Source organism: Schistocerca gregaria, chromosome 4, assembly GCF_023897955.1.
Source record: "Schistocerca gregaria isolate iqSchGreg1 chromosome 4, iqSchGreg1.2, whole genome shotgun sequence".
Taxonomy (NCBI): domain Eukaryota; kingdom Metazoa; phylum Arthropoda; class Insecta; order Orthoptera; family Acrididae; genus Schistocerca; species Schistocerca gregaria.
In genome coordinates, this window is record NC_064923.1 from 686,085,355 (window position 1) to 686,102,302 (window position 16,948).

Sequence of the window (16,948 nt, forward strand, 5' to 3'; positions counted from 1 at the left end):
GGGGGGCGGAAAACAGGCACGTATGCGCGGCGTTGACTGGGGGCGGTGACGGGGGCAGAGGCCCGCGGCGGCGCGCGGCACGAGAGCCGACTGCAAAGAGGCGCCGACGGGGAGTAATGAGGCGGCGTGCCGGCGTCAGTCGCGCCGCGGCGCCGCCACCTGCCGCCCCCCCCCCCCCACATGCCCCCCTCACACCACCTGCCGCCCCCAGGGCGTCGTTACACGCGCGCCCGGCAATCCCCGGGGCGTGCGCGCCGGATGCGAAAGATCGAACGAGAGGTTCTCGCCTCCGATCAACAGATTGGCCGAGGATATCCGCTCGGCTCCATTCCGCCCGCTTCCGCTTACGCCTCGCAGCGATGCCTGTGCCCGGCGTTCCGCTGTAGCAGAACGGCCTCGCTTGCCTTGTAGCCTGCTCCTCCTCATTGATAAAACGTCACAAGTGTGGTCGTTTTTCTTCGCTTTTCCTTCATCTTCGTGCGAATGCAAGGGCAAGGGGGGATAGCTCGTTTTACACACTACTGGCCATTAAAATTGCTACACCAAGACGAAATGCAGATGATAAACCGGTATTCATTGGACAAATATATTATACTAGAACTGAAATGTGATTACATCTTCACGCAATTTGGGTGCATAGATCCTAATAAATCAGTACCCAGAGCAACCATCTCCGGCCGTAATAACGGCCTTGATACGCCTGGGCATTGAGTCGACCAGAGCTTGGATGGCGTGTAAAGGTACAGCTGCCCATGCAGCTTCAACACGATGCCACACTTCATCAAGAGTAGTGACTGGCGTGTTGTGACGGGCCAGTTGCTCGGCCACCATTGACGAGACGTTTACAATTGGTGAGAGATCTGGAGAATGTGCTGGCCGCAGCAGCAGTCGAATATTTTCTGTATCCAGAAAGGCCCGTACAGAACCTGCAACATGCGATCGTGCATTATCCTGCTGAAATGTAGGGTTTCGCTGGGATCGAATGAAGGGTAGAGACACGGGTCTTAACACATCTGAAATGTGAAGTCCACTGTTCAAAGTGCCGTCAATGCGAACAAGAAATGACCGAGACGTGTAACCAATCGTACCTCATATCATCAGCCGGGTGATACGCCAATATGGCGATGAAGAATACACGCTTCCAATGTGCGTTCACCGCGATGTCGTCAAACACGGAGGCGACCATCATGATGCCGTAAACAGAACCTGGATTCATCCGAAAAAATGACGTTCTGCCATTCGTGCACCCAGGTTCGTCGCTGAGTACACCATCGCAGGCGCTCCTGTCTCTAATGCAGCGTGAAGTGTAACAGCAGTATGGTCTCCGAACTGATAGTCCATGCTGTTGCAAAGGTCGTGGAACTGTTCGTGCAGATGGTTGTTGTCTTGTAAACGTCCCCATCTGTTGACTCAGGGATCCAGACGTGGCTGCACGATCCGTTGCAGCCATGCCGATAAGATGCCTGTCATCTCGACTGCTAGTGATACGAGGCCGTTGGGATCCAGCACGGCGTTCCGTACTACCCTCTTGAACCCACCGATTCCATATTGTGCTAACAGTCATTGGATCTCGACCAACGCGAGCAGCAATGTCACGATACGGAAAACCGCAATCGCGATAGGCTACAATCCGCCGTGTATCAAAGTCGTAAACGTGATGGTACGCATTTCTCCTCCTTACACGAGGCATCACAACAACGTTTCACCAGGCAACGCCGGTCAATTGCTGTTTGTGTATGAGAAGTCGGTTGGAAACTTTCCTCATGTCAGCACGTTGTAGGTGTCGCCACCGGCGCCAACCTTGTGTGAATGCTCTGAAGAGCTAATCATTTGCATATCACAGCATCTTCTTCCTGTCGGTTAAATTTCGCGTCTGTAGCACGTCATCTTCGTGGTGTAGCAATTTTAATGGCCAGTAGTGTACTATCGCGAAATACGTGACTGACTGCAGCGGGTGTAAATACGCGAAATGGGTTGCCAGTTGTTAAAACAAAAGCGTTTTTCGCTGCGGCAGGATCTTCTCATGAAATCACCAACTTTAGCCTCAGAGTGGAATATAGGTATATTCTGTTGGCGGCTAACTACGTAGGGATAAAAGATTATGGGAACAAAATAAAAGAAATCATTGCTCTCATGGAAGGTTTAAGTATTCGCTTTGCCAGCGCGTTGTTAGAGAGTGTGTAACACGCCCGGGTGTACAAATGGGAGGGGATACGTTTAACTGTTTGTCGTTTCGCTTTGGGTCCGAGCGCCGTGTCCACACCACGTACCTGATAACCCTGCGGCGGTCGTACTGTTCTGCTCCACACCGCTGCTTGCTTGCCTGAAATTATCTATCGAAATATACAAGCGGGTTTAGGGGAGCCACTCAACGTTAAAATACAACACTGTTTTATGTCTGGTATGAACAACAATATTCTGAGACGATAAAAAAAATCGCAGGTTGTACTGTTTGCACTCAAAGTCGTAAATGTTTATCCCAATTAACAATCTTGACGATTATCTGTCCACAATATCACTTGAAAGAGCGTACGTGTACCGAACTCAGCGCGGGTGATTGTTGATGATGCGGAAGCCAAATCATTGAACGAAAGTTCTTACGCTCGCCACGCATACACAGATTTCTTTTGATACCAGTCCACCTTGACATTAGTAATGGCATAACACTGTCCGTGAAGTTAATTTTTCAGTTCGCAGTTCTCACTTGTACGAGAGTGCGCGTAACCGTCGCGGCGCGCCTGATTGTTGATGATGCGGAAACGCGATGATCGTCGCACGTTCTCACGCTCGCTTCAAGACACTGGCACTTGACTGCACTCTTTTATGGTAACTAGCTTTTACTGATTCGCATCAGTTCATTCTTGGAGACAGAACACGTCGTGGATGATTAATGAACGGTGCGACGCGCAACGAGAGGATACACAAGTATGTCATTGGTGGCACTGCTCACTTTTAATTGCTTCTTGATGCACTTTCCTCTGAACCATTTCCATGTTTCATCACTTTACTATAATAGACTTGTAGCAACACTTCAGCTTCCATACTAACAATGCCTCTCACATGCAGAGCTACACACTACACAACATTTTGTCACGCAACTGTGATCTGCAGAGAAATATTGTGGATGTAGATGTAGGACGTAGGCAGTATCACAGAGTAAATGCAATTAATAGGGGCACTTGAAGAAAAAAAAAGTGTGTGGAAATTGTACTAGTGGCCAAAGCAACGAAACAATTCCGGCGTTCACCTGATTGTTTTTGGTAAAGATTTTTTTTTCGTTAAGACAGTGGCATGTATGCAATAGAGCTGTATACAGGGATAACTAATTTCCCTTTACACACTTCGGGGTCAAGTTCCTTATACTAAAACGAGGAATAAGCATCCAATAAACACATGTTCTAAACTGCATACCTTAAGAGCTATGAGGATTTGTTCATTTTCCATACCATGAAACACTTCTCTTCTGTTGCAGGCTCCTTGTTTTCTATATTCTGGGAGGCGGTAATATGGACCGAAACAAGAAAAAAATATCCAGTAAACATGGGCTCTAAAATGGATACCTTAAGAGCCATATACACTAGTTCAGTAGAAGAGATTTGTTTCGCAGTATCATAAGTCTACGAGACAGCATTTTAGAGCCTAGGTTTACTAGACTATTTTTTTCCTTGTTTTGGGGTAAGGAACGTTTCTCTACATCTGTATGTGCTTCCCTCCGTGGGAGCAAGCGTAAGGATACTCTTTCTCTCGTCATACCATTCCCAGCAACACAACAGGAAATCGCCAGTGGAGCTCTTGTATGGACATTGAAAAATAACACACTTTCAGCAGCGGTTGGCTCCTTCTCCGCAGAGCTGTAGGTTTAATATGTATGATTTTGTCTTTTTCAGAGTTTTTGAAGACGCAGGCGCTGCGATGTTCTTTGTATGTTGTACAGGGCCCCGCCGGGCTGCAGAAGCTTCGGTTGAGTGGGCTGCGTGTTCGTGGCGCGGGTTTTCCATTTGCAGATTCGATTCCCAGGAGGATCCTGCAGCCTCAGTTGCCTTCACTTCCCTCGGGTCTGAGGCTGTCGCATGCCGGAGCTGGACGGGGAGCCGATGGACGCCGACGCATGGCGACGGCCCCAGCCACGCGAGGAGGGCCACTTCCCTTCCGCCCTGCCGCCTTCTGGTGGGTCGCCGAAGACCCCCAAATCGCCGTTGCATCTCCGCTAAACTTTACATGCAAATGGAGGATCTATATTCTTCATTTGCATTTATTTGCATGTAGGACGAGGGAAGATTCTCTCTCTCTCTCTAGGCACGGGTGTACACCCTATGGTTGGTTCTTCGACTGAAGTTTCCAGATATTAGTGAGATAAACGTCGTGATGAAGTTCTGCAAATGTCTGATTACGTTTACCGCAATTTTTTACCATGTATGTTGGAACAGGTGGAAGCTTCGCTTGTCTGCACACAGTGAAGTTCTCACACAGTGTTCAAATGGTTCAAATGGCTCTGAGCACTATGGGACTCAACTGCTGTGGTCATTAGTCCCCTAGAACTTAGAACTACTTAAACCTAACTAACCTAAGGACATCACACACATCCATGCCCGAGGCAGGATTCGAACCTGCGACCGTAGCAATCGCACGGTTCCGGACTGCGCGCCTAGAACCGCGAGACCACCGCGGCCGGCAATTTACTATCAATCTGTTACATTATAAGTTCACCATATTTACACCTTTTCTACATTTGCAACACAGATTACAACTTTAGTACATTGTATTGACATCACATGTACGTTACAATTTCAGTTTACATCTTATCTACTTCTACAACACATACGATACATTTCCAGTATATTAGACTTATCATGCATGAAGAAGATGAAATATTCTGTCTGGAATGCTTGTTGAAACTGGAATGATATTTATAGACCACAAAAAAGTCACTGAGATACGTAGCTCAGCATAGTATAGAACACTACTTTGTCATATTACGTACCTTCTACATCTATAACCAGTTGGTTAAAACTATAATTTGTAATACATCTAGAATCAGTGTGTTGGATTTTCAGTACATTAGATTTATATTTTTTCTACGTCAAGAATACATAGATTACAGTCTCAGTACATTACATTTACATCAAACGTTGATTACAATTTCACTTTACTTATGTGTGTCTACAATATATAGGTTATAATTTTAGTTTCATCTACTATACTGCTATAACAATTTTGAGTCACCTTCTGTTCCACACACACTGGTGATGATACGCCCTGCCTTTTCGTAAATTATTCTACTCTACAGTGCTCACATTATCACAGAGTATTACACTTTTATCCATGACTGAAAGAAGGGGCACAGTTGATGAACCACTACTGTACGAAATAATCCCAAACTAATTTGCTGAATGCGAATTCCTTCACATCTGCTGTACTTCGTACATATCTACTACCCAATAACTAAATTCAGTGAATTAATTTCGAATTATTTCGTGCATCTGTGGACTGACTACAGCGTCTTCCTTCAGAGATGCACTTAAGGCAGACACATGTCGATAACAACTCTGATCTAAATTTCTCCTCGTCTCATTCTCCCTGCTACGGGAATCTAAGTAATGTCACGACCATTAGGTTATCAAATCAGTGCACTACGATATCAGTATGTAGACAGTGTGGTATTATGGATGCTTGGGTCACAGTGGGAAACGTGCACTGATAGCTGAATTGGTTAGTGGGACCACTCACGATAAGCGGGAATCCTGGTTAGAGTCCCGATCGGCACAAATTTTCATATTCCACTAATGGGTGGCAAATTTATGCTCAGTACAGTTGATGTCAATGCATTTTCATTCATAGAATTAATTTCGAATGATTAAACTATAATCTTTTGGTGGTGACTTCAATTTATCATCGATATGTTGACAAAAATGTACGTTTAAAGCCTGTGGTAAGCATGAAACGTCGTCCGAAATCGAGCTGGATATCTTCACTGAAAATTATTTTGAACAACTAGTTCAGAAGCCCACTCAAAGTGTAAATGGTCACGGAAACACACTTGATCTCTTAGCAACAAATAATCGTAACCAAATAAGAAGCACCGTGACAGATACGGAGATGAGTTACTACGAGGTTGTTGAGGCTACACTGAATACCTACCATCCAAACCCACCAAAAAATACGCAAAATACATCTGTTTTAAAAATCAGATAGAAATTCGCTTCACACCTTCCTAAGATGTAGGTTCCGCTTCTTGCAATCTGACTAAGCGTAGACCAGATTTGGTTTAATTGAAAGAAACAGTATCGACAGAGTTGAGAAATATGTACCAAATAAACTACGAAGATAAACTAATAAGAGGGGGTACTGATATCCATGTGCACAAAACAAAAATTACTGATGCCTCATGTACACAAAACAGGTTAGAACATATTTCATAGCTACGAAAAAGCGTGTCAAATTGAAAAGGACACAAAATCTCCAAGATTAACGAAGTTTTGCAGACGTTCGAAATTCAGCGCGAACTTCAGTGCGAGGTACTTTTAGTAGTTTCCACAATGCACTCTGTATCGAAATTCGGTAGAAAACTGAAAGAGCTTCTGGTCGTATGTGAAGCACACCAGTGGCTAGACGCTGTGAACACCTTCACTACGCGATAACAGTGGTGATATTATTGGTGACAGCACCACGATTGCAAAGTAACTAAACAAGGTTTTCCGAAATTCCTTCACAAAAGTAAGCGAATTCGAATCCAGAACAACTGCCGACATGAGTAATTTAGAAGTAGATATTCTTGGTGTAGTGAAACAGCTTAAAACACTTAAGAAAGGCAAGGTTTCCGCTCCAGACTGTATACGGGTCACGTTCCTTTCAGAGTACGCTGATAGGAGAGACACGTACATTATCAGCCGTCTTATATGAGCGGCCATTATGTGGTTTCCCTTTCCGCTTCCAAAACGCAGAAGAGTATAATAAACCGAAGAAAGTATGTGTGTCTATGTGCACTGGAGTCGGATATCTTTCTCTTCCCTTCAGTGCTTTGTCTGTTCTGAGAGCTTGATGGTGTCGCTGTAGCTCTTAGCGCGAAAGGTAATTTGAGGCTTGTTGTACCCGTTGTTCAGTTAAGTGATCAATTTCGTTGCTGTATTTAGGTTACCTATGTTATTTAAAAATCTACCAAAGGTTAGGCGATAATTTCTGTAAAAGAATTTGTAATATGCCGAGATACTATTGCATTTTCGTCATGCAGTACCAGCTACCCGATTGCCTTTCAGCACCAGCCAAACGTAATTTAAATTTTTCACTTATATTTTCTTCTTCTTACTTATTTTCAGTTTGAAATGGCGGAAAATGAGAGAAAAGTAAGAGGAAAATGAAATGGAGAGTGGCTGAAAATTACTGTGAGAAATGTGATGTTTAGCAAAATGACCGTGACGGAGGCAGCTGAAGCGTTTTCAACAATTATAAAAGAAATAGATCGCCATCGAATAGAAGAGATTAAATCTAGAATAAATAAAGTCTGGAAGAGAGCTGAAGAAGATGAACATAAATTCGATGTTCCATAATGAAATAAGCTCGCTAAGGGTGGTCATGGAAAGCCAATTGCAAAGCGGTGAAAAAATTTGGAATTACTGGAAACAATGGGCTGATAGAAAACAATGGAAACAGCACTATGTGTCTGGAGTCATCTGAAGAAGACCCGTTGCTGTATACCAAGTGTAGACGCCGGGGGCACATGTTGGATGTGTGGAACAGGATAATATTTTGTATTTCATTTACGACCCCTGTGAAACAGTACTCTAAACGTTGATGAACTGAGCTGAAATAGTAACAATAAGTTCCCATGCTTGTGTATTCTATTGCTATTCAATAGGTATCAGTGCAGTTTACCATTAACCAAATAATTATGACATAAACAACAACGGTCGATGAAGCATAACGCTTTCTACAAGCCTTGTAATTGTAGATCTTTTACTTTCGATGTAAGTAGGTACTATAAATAAAAACGGAAATCATTACGCCGTGAACTTGTCTTGAGGTAACAGGAAAATACACACATTAAAAAAATGTTTTGCATCACCTTGGTTCCGAGATTTCCTGAACCTGTACAGAAAACTGGAATAAAAATCAACATAAAAATCATTACCGCCCTTATTATTGACCATTAAACCCACACAGTGCATGCTGTAGCACCATGCAGCGAGACCTTGAGAGGTGGTGGTCCAGATTGCTATACACACCGATACCCCTAATACCGTAGTACGTTCTCTTGCATTGACGCATGCTGTATTCGTCGTGGCATACTGTCCACAAGTTCATCAAGACACTGTTGGTCCTCAATGTCTGAACATCACGATTTTGGTTAACTCAGAGACGCCGTGGCACTTCCCTTGTTGGGAGCCCTTCCAGGCACAAAGTAACAATGCAGACGCGATCGAACCGCGATATTGACCGTCTAGGCATGGTTGAACCGTAGACAACAGGAGCCGTGTACCTCCTTCCTGGTGCAATGACTGGAACTGGCGCTGCTCATGCATGGTTGTTTACATCTTTCGGCAGGTTTATGGGCGTACCATCTGCACAGTGCGTTAAATCAGTGATGGTAATCTTTGGCGTCTTTGCGTGGATTCTGCTTTTGAAAGTCGAAATTGCACTCGCCTAATAAATAACTATGAGGTTTTTAAGGATTCCAAACACTTTCTTGATGTACGTCTACCACATTAACCAACAGGATATGCCGGTTAAATTGACTGTTGAAGAAAAATGTCTCCCTTGTCCGTAAACACCTAATGTCCAGTTCAAGCGAGGTTAGTAAAATGTGTATGAACACCAAGAAGGCGTATCCATCACTGCCTGATCAAATCAGTAAATGATATTCCACATTTGTTTTAGTTTGTGTTTCCATTTGGGTGTCAAAGATGAGTTTGAAATTTTGTGTCAACGTGAATTTAAATAAAGGTTTTTATGTGGAAACACTCCAAAAATTGCCGACACTTATTAGAAACAAACATGGTGTGATAAATGTTTGTAAAAATAATATTACTTATTCCTTAAAATGATGATTTATAGCTGGTTTGCACACAGAAAATGATAATACGAGCTCCGTCTATAAAATATCTTGCTTCAGAAGCATTAAACTCTGGAAATATCTCGTTACGTAGCAATTTGAAGCACATGGAAATATTCGAGAAAAACAACGGAAATGTAATGTGTATGGTAAAGAAAATGAACTATATAAGTTATTTAATACTCTGTGCATATGTGAATAATTGTAGGAAGGAAAGACGTGTTTGAAGGAAAAAGTTTAAGTTAGGTTCACTGTGTGTCATAAAACGTCATACATGTGAGAAACTAGTCACTTTGTTAATGATGCCAATGAAATACCCAAAGGTTGACTGTTTCTGTTACATAAAAAATTTTTGACGCTAGCACTTAGTAGCATTACAGCTTACAAACAATTAATTGCAGTTTATGAATGATCTCTGTGCTATTGTTATTGTACATAGTGACTGGTTGCATATTTAGTCGATTATTCACAATTCAAACTGGCCAATAGTGCTGTGCCCAATGGAGAGCAACAACATATGAAATTCGATACGTGAAGGAAGTATACTATTGTTCGTCATAAATACATGTATCGAATTCTTTTTCGATCCAAGTGCTACTGACAAAACTTATGTGCATTAACCATAAATTATTACTTTCTACATGTAATTCACTTACTGTGTCCAATACTCAAATTTCATCTGTACTGGAGTGTTGTCTGTATGGAACTGTTTAGCAAAGAGTTTTATCTGATTGCCAGGCACATAAAAATTAGTTCTTGTTAATGAATAGACGAATATTAGTCTTGACGAGGCAGTAGTGTTTAAAGCGCATCTGCAGGGAACCCTTCAAGCAAACCGATGTGAAATACACACATCATTGTCATTAGAATGCAACATTTCGAGGAGCGTCACATTCAAATCACATGTCTAATTTTAGAGTGACAGTAGTGATTCAGAATCTGAAGAACAATGATGCTAATTTTAGAATGAAGTCATTCCGCGAACGTCAGGAAGCAAATGAGCGTAATCAAACCGAGAACATAAGTCAAATAATGTTTCCGTACTTGTAGGAAACATGGAAAACCAAAAAATATTTTCTAAAATTGTCGCAGTGTGCCATCACTGTGATATAAAATTTTGGTTTATAAATTCTTTCAACTTTCCTGCTATCTCTCTATCTCTGAAAGAAAAATGTGTCTTATATTTGAAACCTAATGAATTGAATGAAGGAAAGATTTATTGCTCCAACTGTGAACAGTTTAATTTGTTTAATAAGAAAGGCATGTTGCCACATTGATATGAAACCTTAGAATCAGTTTTCTTCGATGATCACTTGACACCAACTGAAGCGCTCTAAGCTTGCTAACCGGTGAAGCTTCTCTTATAGAATACAAACATCGAATGGGTGCTGTTTATTTGAATCCAAGCCATTAAGAGATTACTCCGAGTTAGGGCCTATATTTGTAAACCGATGTCTTGCTATTGGCTATCTGCATATTCTGTCTCAAGTTGAATAAACTGGACCTCGCTCAGTATGTAACTTCATATACTTTTGCAGGAAACTAGTAGTGTGAAAAAACAACTTATTAGGGATGTAAAACAAGTACAAAATTGTTGAGTATGGCGCCAGAGGTGGCACTGTTTACTTTTTGAGCAGTAGATCCGTGGCTGATGTTATTAGTCTGTGCAGCTGGGAAAAGAATCTGTACTTCCTACTCATTAACTCTGCATGTCTTCGAGCCGTTTTGTTGTGCCGAGCATACCAGAGGATTGATGCAAAGGCTGAACTTTAATAGACCTTAAGTACTCAGAAAATATCCATGAACTTACATCCAGTCTAACGTTAGGCTTAAGAAAAAGGGTAACATCATCAAGCACCAAGCCATGAATTCCATAGGAACTCAGTTACACATTTATTGAGAGAAGTTATATATCAATATAGAAATTAAAAGCAGTTTCTGAGCAATAATTCTACGTCATATTCAATTGATGTTATCGTTCTGTTAAATTCACGGGATGAAACATGAGGGCTTTAAAAAAAAAAAGTGACCCTCAACTATGTATGTCAGACTCAGAGTTGAAATATTAAAAGTTTTGGCTGGTTTCGTCGTCTAGGGGCTGGGATACGTAGTTGCAGCATTACAGGCCAAATACTGCTGAGTGTACAGTATGCAATGTGAATATTCACATGAATCGAATAGTCGAAGGTTCTTATCACTCGGCAATTGCGAATTTTCAATGTAAAATAGAAATTTATAAATGAAAGATTGCAATAAATTAAATTTGCAGGTACTATTTTTAACGACGTTAAATGATGACTACGATATCAGAAGTACCTTTAAGAATGCTCTTTATTACTGCAAAGCACTTATTGGTGTCGATGGTCCAGCAATTAAATAAAATATTAGTTGAATAACAGGGAAACAATAGATTCCTACTTCAAATAATTAATTATGAGCCTGCAAGATATTCACTGCTAAATGCATACTATGTCTTCACTGCAGAAGCCACGGAAATCTCACAAGTCAGCACCACGAAATATCTCCCGCGACCACTCACAAGCTGCTCAACGCTCTCCAAGTATTTCCTGCGATCGTCCATCGCGACTCCGTGTCCAACACTCCCCATGTCCTGTGTGACCTGATGTTCGTCCCCCACTTCCATACGGTCTCTTCATTGACTTCGGTAGTCTCCTACAGTAGTAACGAGAGCTGTGATTGGCTAGAGCGCTCCCGCCATGTCCCCAAGCCAATTGCACACTCAGAAACATACTGGAACACATACGAAATACTGGATTTACATTTAAATGACTTGAAATTAAATAAATATTCCTAAGGCTGGACCGTGAACAGACTCTAGCACACATTATTAAATACATAAACAAATTAAATAAACTTATATCAAAGGAACAGAAACAAATGTAGACGAGTAGCCTAATGTCTCTGTGCTTTCTAAAATACAGCAAATGTTGTTGTTGTTGTGGTCTTCAGTCCTGAGACTGGTTTGATGCAGCTCTCCATGCTACTCTATTCTGTGCAAGCTTCTTCATCTCTCAGTATCTATTGCAACCTACATCCTTCTGAATCTTCTTAGTGTATTCATCTCTTAGTCTCCCTCTACGATTTTTACCCTCCATGCTGCCCTCCAATATTAAATTAGTGATCCCTTGATGCCTCAGAGCCGGCCAGGGTGGCCGTGCGGTTCTAGGCACTACAGTCTGGAACCGCGAGACCGCTACGGTCTCAGGTTCGAATCCTGCCTCGGGCATGGATGTGTGTGATGTCCTTAGGTTGGTTAGATTTAAGTAGTTCTAAGTTTTAGGGGACTGATGACCTCGGATGTTAAGTCCCACAGTGTTCAGAGCCATTTGAACCATTTTGATGCTTCAGAACATGTCCTACCAACCGATCCCTTCTTCTAGTCAAGTAGCAATATTTGACCGATTCCTTCATGAATTGTATATATCGGATATAAACCAAGACATAGATGAATAAATACATTTATAAGAATGCCGCTACCATTTATTAGTGTAACTGTGGAGTACTTACGGCCTGATGCACTCAATAGTAATTAGCCACTTTGACCTCCAATAGCTCATGTTCTATTCAAGTTGCATGCCTGTAATTCATACTAATTTAGGTTTACACTAATAGCTTTCTAAAGACACTTCGATCGACAAAATCGGATGAACCGTTTATATTTTGGAAAATCGTTGCTGGGTGTTACTCGTATAATTTACAGTCAGCTACTAAACCTTAAACTAATGAAGATATTGAAAATCTGATTACACCATCAGAATCATCGTGCCAATAATGATAATGTAGGTTGTTCTTTTTAAGATGTCATGACTCCTCTGGCTATTATTAACTGTGAAATGTATGCCATTATGGTTTGACAAAGTCCGCCATCTTTGGCACTCCTGGCATACAAATCACCTTCGTCGAGACAAAGTACATTTCGCGACACAGCGTCAACATGGAGTTCCCAGCCCCTCTTACTCCGGCTAATGTTCAGCACCTGACTTGCTGAGCGGCCCGTGCGGTCACGCCAACTCCAAACTTAGAATATTTTCAGGGCGCCACAACTCGCCCGTTACCTCACAAACTATACATCGATGTTATAGTAGAGCTATGAGGTACGAATCCACTTCGCATTTAAATGTGGTATTGTAGAATTCAGTCAATCGCTAATCAAAACTGCCGCTTTGGTAATAAAATTGTGGAAGTAGTTTTCTCTATGGTTTGATTTTCGAGCAACTCAATTAAATCCGAATTTCAGGTTTGATGCTCAATATGAGGTCTTCTTCAGAATGAAAAACGCGAAAAATCTAAATATTTTCGCAGTTTTGTCAGTTTTCGCTTATATCTCGAAAAATACGCTTATTTAGAAGATGACCGTTCTATACAGAATTAAAGCAGACAAAGTCCACAAAATGCAGAAGCCATTGTTGATTTTCTGACGAGCGGTATCGGCGCTAGGGCGCGCTGAAAAACTGTGAATCTGGGGCCCTTCCACGAAAACGTCACAAACGCGCACTCCCAGCTACTACAACTCGAAAAATATAACTATTACACAGAGACACTCCTACACCAGGTGCAAGTACGTTAAAGCCTCCATTCTGAAACACGATGGCGAACTATCCCCTTGAGTCCGAATGTGAAAGAGCCAAATCGTAGTGTATTTGTCTGTCATCTGTTAAATTTTGAGGCCAGCTTCATCAGACACACGGGAATTGTTGTAAACTTTTGTCAAATGTCCATCTGACTTCAGACACCTGGTGTGTAGATCCAATAGCCTTATAAACCATTACATTGGGTTACAGAAGTAATAGTAGAAATGCCGTTGGTGATTAAAAAAAATGGAACATTTGCAGGAGAAATGAATATCAAGTTCTTTATTTATTTGTGGAGAAGAACACTTTTTTGAGGCACCTTGAAGACTCCCTTTAACGTGACGATACTTCGATCCCTTTGTTGCTCGTATTCTCCATTCGAAGTTTCCCTCCCCCAGGCCCGTTCGATAGTGTCGCAGCCATTCTCCTCTTACCTTTTAGTGGGTTAATCATCTCGGAATAACCGCCACGTCGCGGTCCAATCTTTGAATCTACAACATTTTCTTAGTTTTCAGTAGCTTTTCAAGTTTTTATTGGTTTATGGGTGCTTATAATTCTTATCCGGAATTTGTGACAATCTGTTAGAAGACGATTGTTCCGAAAGAAAAAGGAGCTGAAATCTGTCATTCAAGCCAATAAGAAGAGACAAAATTGTTAGGGTATAATATTTAAGAGAAATATTTTTTGTGGGAGGACCGAGCCAAATGGAGAGGACACGTCAGCACCCAGACCCGGCAGTAGCTGGAGCGGGATTCGGATATAGATAGATAGATTTAAGAGAAACACTGAAACAGATGTGCACGACAAATACAGTCCGAATTACAGGACACAAAAAGCTACTGCTGTTTATCTGAAAAGGCTCAAGGAAATTCCAAATCAATACTAATGCGTTCAGTTATCCTTGACTTAGACTCTAAAACCCAATGTTTTTTGGGACACAAAGAAATAATAAATATTGGCTGCGAGTGGGCATCGATTTAAATTAACGGGGAAACTTGAAAATTTGTACCGTATGGGGTTCGAAAGCGGGTCTCCTGTTTACCAGGCAGATGCCCTGACCACATACATTTAATTAAGGCGAAGACTGCCAATGCTCTCTTCAGTGTATATTCACAATAGGTTCGAACTGTTACAAGATCGTCGAAATGCCTCGGGTTGTGAGGATACCTTGCAAGGGACACTACATTCGTAGTGTGTGGATAGGTTAACAATTTAGTATAGTAGTTCATGCAGCTGAGGAGGCCAGTGTGTCTGGATAGTTCCGCTTCGAGCGCCGAGCGGGAAGGTCCTTGTTTATTTCACTTGCTGCAGCGTCGCTTGTATGAAGTTTTCCTCGTTAGTGTTCTGTCTGCGAGTGAGTCGTAGTGCCTCCTCTCCGCCACACTGCCTGTCCGTGTTCGTCTATTTACAGTGGCGTTGGCCGCTCCACCATGGCTACCGTTTCCACTTGTATTCCACGAAAAGGTACTGTGAGCTTCACTTACGATAAAACAACGTGACACGTCAGCCCGGGTCTCTGGAAATCCACAGGTTACTTTGATGCACCCGAGTACGTGTGTTATGTGTAATTTATGGACCCCCTTCACGTTGAAAAGTTTCTGTTGCGACATGGTTCTCAAGTCTCTTTCAAGCATCGCGATAATTCCGTTAATATGGTGTCATTCGCCAATGCTAAAATTGACTATCCAATGCTGGAGTGTTCAGCATCCCGCCGCAAGTTGATGACGTTTATTGGTCAAGAGGGAACCTGCTTCCTGTGTAATGTAAGTGGAGACGTTCGATATAATTACCCTCGGAGGGTTTTTATATTAAAACCGTCATTAGCGCAGCTCGCAAAATTCACGGTTGATGATCTTGTTCCATCCACTCCCGAAGTAGGATCCTCTGCAGCTTCGGATCATAATGAGAAAAAAATCATTTATGATAATCGAGTAAATGAGTATCCGCCTTTACCTCCACGACAGGTTCCGAATCCTCTTGACCCCAGGACAGAATCTATTAACAGTGGCCGGACAGTGTGGCCGAGCGGCTCTAGGCGCGTCAGTCTGGAACCGCGCGACCCCTACGGTCGCAGGGTCGAATCCCGCCTCGGGCATGGATGTGTGTGATGTCTTTAGGTTAGTTAGGTTTAAATATTTTTAAGTTCTAGGGGACTGATGACCGCAGATTTTAAGTCCCATAGTGTCAGAGCCATTTGAGCCATTTTGTTAACAGTGACAAACAAGCAATGTCGCACTCAAGATAGTGAAGATGAGGATTTCGCTGTGTCTTCTGCCTGAAACTCCTCTGCATCAACTGTGTCCCCTGTTCCTCTCGATTCTACGAAGCCTCCGGTCCGTGGTACAGCGAGTGGCGAAGAAGTGGCTTTTGGGCGCTCTTGGGTGCTACCTTTACGTCCCTTTTGAATGAAGTGTTACAGGATACAGCCGCGCGGTGTAGTGTGTTAGCTTATGGACCGATGACCTCAGCCGTTTGGTCCCATAAGACCTTACCACAAATTTCCAAAATCTGTTACAGGATAGATTATTGCCCACCTAATGCAAAGTGGGAAAAATTGTTTTAGTCCCGAAACGCCTTTGACCGGCTTCCCCCGATAGCTGTCGCCCAATTACTTTGTTAAACTTTGATTCTAAAACTGGTGAGGACATTTATAGTAAGATGTCGGTTCTGATGCAGACGATTGCTGCAAAATATCAAAGCTGTGTAACTGGTCGTACCATTCTTACCCTTATAGTTGAGTCTCGTGACGTGGTTTCGGTTGCTGCTGTATTGTCTGTCCCTTGTACTCTTGCTTTCCTAGACTTCGATAAGGCATTTGGTCTTGTTTATCATGACTTTTTGCTTCGCATTCTGGAGGCATTTAGTTTTACTATTGACACACGGCGAGTGCTCTCAAATCTGTTTATGAGTGTTTCAGCTGCAGTGGTTCTTAATGGCCAACTGATGCCACCGATAATTATCCGCCAGCAGTGAGTGACAATGTCGTCTCTGGAGCCCCTGCTTTGGATACTAGCATCCCAGATGAAAGTTTGGACGTTTTCCGGAGGGTCTATAGCTGTTCGTGCTTACGCGGAGATACCTCGACTGAAAGCTGTAATCGGTGATTATTATCGGAGTTAATGTGCACTACTTAATGGAGGTAAATGCACGCTTCTAACCTTGCGAGGTTCCGATGACGCGGTTGTTCTATGAGCGACTGCGGTGGGTCGGCAGACGTCCCTCGGAATCACCGTTGATCGTTGTCCACTCAAAATGGCGTCGCTCAGTTCTGAGTGTTACGGACGAAATTCAGGGAGCAATACTTGAAAAT